Raw genomic sequence first — 9,417 nt, 5'->3', positions numbered from 1 at the left:
CAACAAAAGACGACAGACCTGAAACTTGAGAACTTACTATACAGAGAACGCAGCTTAGCGAACAGGTACAAGGACTACACAAACGAACGAAAACACGAAACATCCGTTGTGGTGCGACTAGACACAGACACGGACACAATACCCACAAACAAATCGTGAGAAAGGCCTCCTTTATATGGTTCTCAATCAGAGGGAAACGTCAACACGCTCTGCGCTCATATTGAGAAGTGCATCAGGAGATCAACATGTTTAACGCCACCATAGAAACACTTACATAGAATGGGCCCATGCGACCCATCAGCCGCCCTGACAACTAACACATACAAAAAGGAAAAGAGTCAGGAACTGTGACGAAAATCAAACAGTGGCGTGCGAGGCCTCAAACGCTTGAGTTAAAGCGCCGTTTGCAAAAAGGTTCCAAAAGAAATATAGAGCGTAATTGACGCTTCATGTCAAAGAATTGACCACAGTGTCAGGAAAAAAGAACCAGATTTATTTTATGTAATTTAAGGAAATCAGTACAATGTACAATTGGTGATGGGTAAAAGAATAATTTTTTTCCAAAAGCAGTGTAAATCCCAATTGCGTGCGTGTTCAGGACGAATCCGTTAAGTGGGTTTCGGAGCTCTGACAGAATTTCTGTGATTTTCTGATAACACTACACTTCATTCACCCTCTGTAAATAGTCAGTTCTAACGTAAAAGAAATAAAGAAAATTACAGGGCTTTTTTTGTTTTCCTAACCGCTAACGAAACGTATTAGAAGACTCACCCATGGAGGTCTGTTCTGACGTTTTGATGGGCAGCACATGTCACTGCTGTGCGCTGCGGGGTCAACTTTGGCAGGCGTCTGGCAGTGCTCTTCTGGCTTGCCTCTCCTTGCACACAAGGCGAGGGTGCCCTAGCTGCTCGGTTGTTGCCCTCCTACGCTCTTCACGTCTCTGAGTGTACTCGCCTGTCTCCTGGTTCAGCGCTCCATCTCTGGACACCGTGCAGAACACAGCAACCTTCTGCCACAAGTCGCATTGATGTCCATCCTGATGAGCTGCACGACACTAGCCACGGTGGTTGTAGACTCCCGTCTCAGCTACCACTAGATGAAAGCACCGCCAGCATCATAAAGTACAAAATATCAGCAGAGCATGGACTAGAATGGTTGTAGTCCCCACCTGCAGAACCACTCCTATTGGGTGTCTTGCTAATTGACCTATAATCACGTTGTCTATTCCATTTGACAACAGAATGTGTGAAAGTATTGTCATCATGTGCTTCTAAGTGGACATTGATCACGGATGTGATACTTGAGTACATTGTGTTGTAAGTTTCCCTATTTTGAGCAGTTATATTTGTTTGCATTATTCCCGAATAGTGAGCGTTCATGTGCAAAGAGTAGCATTCAATATATTACAACTTTGTATGTCTATCGTCCAGCCCTCGCAGCCCGTGCGACCAAGCCGCCATGCCGGTAGCCACTAGGCACATCCCCGAGCATGCCGGACCATAGACGTAGGCATCGGAGTATGAGAGAGAATAAAGAGGAAAGACAGTAGTAGATAGGAGGCCGCAGGGGCGGAGGCAATAGCCAACAATGACACGTAGGAAGAACACCGTGGGAGGAAAGAATAACATAGTAGACTATATGATCAGAGAGAAAAAGAGGAAGATGAAGAAAATGAGAACTGGGGTAATGAAGAGGCCTGGGGGCCCGACTCCTAGTGAATACAGGACATGAGTAATAACACTGAAAGATGCAGAGAGGGAGGTGAGGAAAGAAGCTTGCAGTGAGACAAACCGAACAGGGACATGGCAAACCCCGAGTGGGCGACAGAGACGGAAAGGCCGGCCAGGCGCACAAGGAGGACCGAGGGGCCACGGAGGGTCCGCCAAAGGGCGTGCACAAGCAGCCGATGCATGAGAGGAAAAACCCGTGGCCAGGAGCGAACAGCCGCAGGCCCCCAGACCAGACGCGGACCAGGGCCCAACACAATACACAGAGCCAAGTGGATAATGTAAGCTGAGCAACACAAGATACTGCTCTACACAGTCGATAGAACAACAGAGCTAACAAAAAGAAAACACGAACATCAAAAATGAAAACAACTTCACGTTACTGCAGTCGCAGTGTGAAATGAGAACTTGTTCTCAACTAGCCTACCTGGTTAAATAAAGGTGAAAAAATAAATAGTATACATTACAAATTAAATACATAGTTATGTTTACATTACACATTAAATACATGTTATTGTATACATTCAAATACATTAGTTCTTGTATACATTAATACATTGTTCTTAACATTCAATACATTAGTTTTGTATACATTCAATACATAGTATTGTATACATTACACAATTAAATACCATTGTTCTTGTATTACATTACACATTCAATACATAGTTTTGTATACATTACACATTCAATACATAGTATTTATACATTACACATTCAATACATAGTTTTGTATACATACACATTAAATACAGATATTAGATTATTGAGCATGTGGGCAGAACAGACATTAAATACATAGTTATTGTTATACATAACACATTAAATATACATAGTTATTGTATACATTACACATTAAATACATAGTTATATAACATTAAACATTAAATACATAGTTATTGCTATACAGTACACATCAATACATAGATATTGTATACATTACACATTAATACATAGTTAATGTATACATTAATACAGTATATATATGAGAGCCTGGGGCAGAGACAGACATAAAAACACAAAACATAAATAAAGTCCTTCTTTGTTCTTTGAGGGTCTTGCCTTTTAATTTTAACCTCCAGCCCAAAGTCTGTTGGATGATGTTCATGTAATACTGTTATAGAATAACCAGGAAATGGATATAACCCATAATACAAAACATGGTTAGTAAAACTTCAAAAAGTAAGAACTAACTACTGAAAGTGGATTATAGAGTAATGACAACACGTTTTCAATGACTTTGTCTTACCAGATTCATATCACAAGTTATATACTCAGAAACCAGCTTTGTTAGGTGGACAGGTCTCTATAGAAAGTTAGTCTCTCTATAGTAACTCAGCATACTATAGTTATAGTCTCTATAGTAACCTATAGCATATAGTTATAGTCTCTATCTAGTAAACTATAGCATATAGTTTATAGTCTCCTATAGTAACCCTTCTATAGTTATAGTCTTCTATAGTAACACTAGCATATAGTTATATTCTCTATAGTAACCTATAGCATATAGTTATAGTCTCTATAGTAACCCTTAGCATATAGTTATAAGTCTCTATAGTAACCCTATGATATAGTTATAGTCTCTCTATAGAACCTATAGCATATAGTTATAAGTCTCTCTAGTAACCCTATACGCATATAGTTATTAGTCTCTCTATAGTAACCCTATAGCATATAGTTATAGTCTCTTAGTTAACCCTATAGCAATATGTTTAATATTCTCTATGAGTAACCCTATAGCCATATAGTTATAGTCTCTTCTATAGTACCACTATAGCATATCAGTTATAGGTCCTTCTATAGTAAACTATAAGCTTAATATTTTCTAGGGCATATATATGCTTCTATAGTAACCCTTATAGCATATGTTATAGTTCTCTATAGTAACCCTATAGCATATAGTTATAGTCTCTCTATAGTAACCCTATAGCATAATAGTTATAGTCTCTTATAGTTAACCCTATAGCGTAACCTATAGTACCTTACATAAGTCTTCTCTTAAGTACCCTATAGCCATATAGTGTATAGGTTCTCTATAGTATACCTATAGCATATAGTTTATATTCTCTATTAGTAACCTATTAGCCAGCTATAGTTATATTCCCTATAGTAAACCTAATAGCATATAGTTATAGTCTCTTATAGTAACCCTATAGCATATAGTTATAGTCTCTATAGTAACCCTATAGGCATATGATTATAGTCTCTCTATAGTAAACCCCTTATAGCATATAGTATTAGTCTCTATAGGTAACCCCTATAGCATATAGTATAGTCTCTATAGTAACCCCTATAGATTAAGTTATAGTCTCTATTAGGTAACCCATAGCATAATAGTTATATTTCTCTATAGGTAACCCATATATCATATAGTTTTAGTCTCTATTAGTTACCCTATAGCATATATTATATTCTCTTATAGTAAACCCTATAGCATTAGTTTATAGGTTCTCATATGATAACCCTTATAAGCATATAGTTATTTTAGTCTCTATAGTAAACCCTATAGCATATAGTTAAGTCTCTCTATAGTTAACCCATATAGCATATAGTTATAGTTCTCTCTATAGTAAACCATATAGCATATTAGTTATATTCTCTATAGTAACCCTATACCATATTAAGTTATAGTCTCTATTAAGATAACCCTATAGCAGTATATTATAGTCTCTCTTAGTAAACCCTATAGGCATATAGTTATAGTTCTCTCTATAGTAAACCCTATACGGCATATAGTTATAGTCTCTCTATAACCCAATATAGCATATAGTATAGCTCTATATAACCCTATAGCATAATATGTTATAGTTCTCTCTAATAGTAAACCCATAAGCATATAGTTATAGTCTCTCTATAGTAACCCTATAGCATAGTTATAGTCTCTCTAAAGTAACCCTATTTAGCCAGTATATTATAGTCTCTCTATAGTAACCCTTATAGCATATATGTTATAGTCTCTCATTAGTACACCCTATAGCATATGTTATAGTCTCTATACGTTTATAGTCTCCTATAGTAACCCTACTAGCATATAAGTTATGAGTCTCTTCTATAGTAACCCCTATAGGGCATATAGTTATTAATCTATAGGTAACCCTATTATCATATAGTTATAGTCTCTATAGTAACCCTATAGCCATATAGTTATAGTCTCTATAGTAACCTTATATCATATGTTATAGTCTCTTCTATAGTTATAGTCTCGTATAGTAACCATAGCATATAGTGTAGTAGGCCTTCTCTATAGTATAGTCTCTCTTATAGATAACCCTATAACATGTAGTTATAGTTCTCTCTATTAGTAAACCTATAGCATCATGTATAGTCTCTATAGTTAACCCTTAGCATATAGTTAATAGTCTCTATTAGTAACCCTATTAGCATGATATTTTATTAGTCTCTATAGTAACCCCTTATAGCATATAGTTATAGTCTCATTATTAGTAACCCTATAGCATAAGTTATAGTCTCTCTATAGTTAATAGTCTCATATAGTAACCCTATAAGGCCATATAGTTATAGTCTCTCTATAGTACCCTATAGCATATTAGTTATAGTCTCTTATAATGTAACCCTATAGCAATATATTATAGTTCTCTATAGTAACCCTATAGCATATAGTTATAGTCTTCTATAGTACCTTATAGCATATTAGTATATAGTCTCTATTAGTAGCCCCTATAGCCATATAGTTATAGTCTCTTCTATAGTAACCTATACATATAGGTTATAGTCTCTTATATAACCCTATAGCATATAGTTATAGTCTCTATAGTAACCCTAAGCATTATAGTTATAGTTCTCTATAGTAACCCTATAGCAGATAGTTATAGTTCTATAGTAACCCTATAGCATTATAGTTATTAGTCTCTCTATAGTTATAGTTCCTCTTATAGTAACCTATAAGCAATTTAGTTATAGTCTCTCTATATAAACCCGTATAGCATATAGTGTATAGTCTCTATAGTAAACCTATAGCATATAGTTGATAGTCCTTATAGTAACCTATAGCATATAGTTATGATCTCTCTATAGTAACCCTATAAGGCATATAGTTATATCTCTATAGTAACCCTATAGCATATAGTTATAGCTCTCTATATATAACCCGTATAAGCAATAGTTATAGTCTCTCTATAGTTAACCCTTGGCATATAGTTTATAGTCCTCTAAAGTAACCCTAGCATATAGTTTATAGTCTCTCTATAGTAACCCTATAGCCATATAGTTAATAGTCCTCTCTAAGTAACCCTATAGCATATTAGTTATAGTCTCTATAGTATAGGTCTCTCTTATAGTAACCCTATAGCATATAGTTTAGTCTCTCGTTATTAGGTAACCCTATAGCATATTAGTTTATTATCGTATGTGTAACCCTATAGCATTTGAGGTAGTTATAGTCTCATAGTAACCCTATAGCATATAAGTTATAGTCTCTAAGTAACACCTATGGCATATAGTTAAATAGTCTCTCTATAGTTAAGTCTATAGTAACCCTATAGCATTATAGTTATAGTCTCTCTATAGTTATAGTCTCTCTATAGTAACCTATAACATGTAGTTATTATCTCTCTATAGTAACCCTATAGCATTTTATTTTTAGGTTTATTAGGGGGTCTCTATAGTAACCCCTATAGCAATATAGTATAGTTCTCTATAGTAACCCTATAGATAATAGTTATAGTCTTCTATTAGTAACCTATAAGCATATAGTTTAGCGTCTCATATAGTAACCCTATAGCATATTAGTTTATAGTCTTCTCTATAGTATATAGTCTCTATAGTAACCCCTCAGCATATAGTTATAGATCTCTCTATGAGCCCACCTATAGCATTAAGTATAGTCTCTTATAGTACCCTATAGCATATAGTTATAGTCTCTATAGTAAACCCTATAGCAGATAGATATAGTTTCTCTATAGTAACCCTATATTCATATAGTTATAGCTCTATAGTAACCATAGCATATAGTTATAGTCTCTCTATAGTAACCCTATAGGCATATGTTATTAGTCTCTATAGTAACCCTTACTAGCATATATTATTAGTCTCTATAGTAACCCTATAGCCATATAGTTATAGTCTCTATAGTAACCCATACCAGCAAGAATATAGCATATAAGTTTTAGTCTCTAAGTAAACCCTTATAGCATATAGTTATAGGTCTCTCTATAGTTATAGTCTCCTAAGTAACCCTATAGCATATAGTTATAGTCTCGTATAGTAACCCTATAGCATTATAGTTAATAGTCTTCATAGTATACCCTTATAGGCATTAATAGGTATTAGTCCATAGTAACCCTATAGCATATAGTTTATAGTCTCTATAAGTAACCCTATAGCATTAGAGTATAGTCTCATAGAACCCTAAGCATCTAGTTATAGTCTCTATAGTAACCCTATTAGCATAGAGTTATAGTCTCTATAGTAACCCTATAGCATTATAGTTATTAGCTCTATAGTAACCCTATAGCATTAGTTATAGTCTCTCTATAGTAAACCCTAATGCATATAGTTATAGTCTCTATAGTAACCCTATAGCATATAGTTATAGTCTCTCTTATAGTAACCCTATAGCATATAGTTATTAGTCTTCTATAGTTATAGTTTCTCTCTATAGTTATAGTCTCTTATAGTAACCCTATAGCATATAGTTATAGTCTCCTATTAGTAACCCTATAGCATATGTTATTAGTCTCTCTTATAGTAACCCTATAGCATATATAGTTATTAGGTCTCTCTATAGTAACCCTATTAAGCATAGAGTTATAGTCTCTGATAGTAACCCCCCTATAGCATAAGTTATAGTCTCTATAGTAACCCTATGCATATAGTATAGTCTCATATAGAAATAACAACACTTTTATACTATAGTTATAGTCTCTAATAGAGATAATCCCTTATAGCATTTATAGTTATAGCTCTCTATTAGAACCCTATAGCATTACCAGTTTATAGTCTCTATTAGTAACCCTAAGCATAATAGTAATAATATCTCTATAGATAGTCTCTCTATAGTTATAGTCTCTCATATAGTTAGGTCTCTCTATAGTTATAGTCTCTCTATAGCTTAGTCGTCTCTATAGTTTATTAAGTCTCTATATGGTAACCCTATAGCATATAGTGATAGTCTCCTATATTTTGTATTTTCCAAGTGTTTTTTCGTGTTCGTCTTGTCGTTAATAAATATTCTTTATGTCTTCATTCAACGCTGCGTTTTGGTCCGACCCTTACTCCTTCTCCTCATCCGAGGAGGAGGAATTAGACAGCCGTTACACCATTAGGCCAAACCTATGCTCACCAAGTTTCGTCTTCGAAGTCTTTTCCATTTAGGAGAAATGGCCATGTCGTGATTGGTGATGTTTTGTACATTTTACCCGGACAGCGGAAAAATGACCAAAATTTTAACATTTTATAAAACGGAAACCGAATGTCCGAGAGACTTCATTCGATGACTTCCCAGAAGATCTGGCCCTGGACCGACGCCGTCCGCAAATTTAAAAAACGTTCGCGGACGTTTAGTAAGGGACCGTACATTTGCAATATGGACATTCTCATCGATCATACAGCAAATGCCAAAATGTGCCCTTCATGTATGAAAGAGTGAACTAGATAATGTTGGGCAACATTAACAGGTGAATTCAAATTAAGAATTCAGGGAGGCAATTATGAATTGGAACAAACACATAAAACCAGAATAAGAAGCTCAATACACTGAAGTTAGCGTTCTATCAGCCTCATTACAGAACTATTTTGACAATGAATAGTGTAAAATGGGGTACTTGGTAATGTTGTTCAGGCAATTTTGGTTGGATTTCAAAGCACTAGATTGGGTATACCAGAGTTCAGAATAACTGATGTGTTTACAAAACCTCAAAGATTGATTGAATATGGCTGGTGTCAGTGAACGTCAGTCAGGGAAATAAAGTAATTTGAATTATTGCAAGCAGCACAGTTAGTCACCAACGCGTTTAACGAACAAGTAAAGAGCCTAACCAGCTTTGCTAGGTGAGTAGAATGGAGAGTGAAGATGTGTTATCTTGTTCATATCTGGAAGTAACGTTATCTAAATTAGCCAACTTTAGCCAGTTAACGTTAGCTTGGGTGCTTGACTGCCTTGTGGGAAAAATTGTAGGAATTATGATTCAGAAAGTTTGTTTCAACCCTGTTCATTAGTGACTTTTGGGTTTGAATAATCCTTGTGAGAATCAAGGACAGTGGATATTAGGTAACATGTTAAAAAGGGCAGTATATATGGGCGAGAGCACGACTAATGTCTAACTTTGTGTTACGACGCAAACTGTCGCTAAAAGGTTTAGATTTGGGGATTTTGTGTTGATACAATATGTATGCTATATGGGAGAGCAGGAACACAAGGAATTATAGCTATGATAAATACTACTGGTGAAAAGACAACCTATGTGGGAGAGCAGGAACACAAGGAATTATAGCTATGATAAGTACTACTGGTGAAAAGACAACCTATGTGGGAGAGCAGGAACACAAGGAATTATAGCTATGATAAGTACTACTGGTGAAAAGACAACCTATGTGGGGTTCTGAGAACCATGCGACTCAAGAAAAACTTGGTCTTTGTTTCGTTATTCTAAATAAATGTATAGAATTGACGTAAGGGAGGAGGAGATAAAACTAATTAAGGTGGCCTCCCTGTAAAAAAGTAGAAATGGTA

General features: G+C 35.3%; 1 long non-coding RNA gene across 1 annotated transcript; it reads left to right on the top strand.

Moving 5' to 3' along the window:
• Positions 1 to 3,023: 3,023 nt before the first annotated feature.
• LOC139026100 (uncharacterized) lies at positions 3,024 to 7,315 on the top strand. The gene is made up of 5 exons (XR_011477808.1): positions 3,024 to 3,042; positions 3,370 to 3,386; positions 4,549 to 4,583; positions 7,122 to 7,154; positions 7,224 to 7,315. It is a non-coding gene; the product is annotated as an uncharacterized lncRNA (long non-coding RNA).
• The last annotated feature ends 2,102 nt before the right edge of the window (positions 7,316 to 9,417 follow it).

This window comes from Salvelinus sp. IW2-2015, unplaced genomic scaffold (genome assembly GCF_002910315.2).
Source record: "Salvelinus sp. IW2-2015 unplaced genomic scaffold, ASM291031v2 Un_scaffold3872, whole genome shotgun sequence".
Taxonomy (NCBI): domain Eukaryota; kingdom Metazoa; phylum Chordata; class Actinopteri; order Salmoniformes; family Salmonidae; genus Salvelinus; species Salvelinus sp. IW2-2015.
Note: the sequence above shows the minus strand (reverse complement) of the source record. Positions and strands in the feature narration are given on the sequence as shown.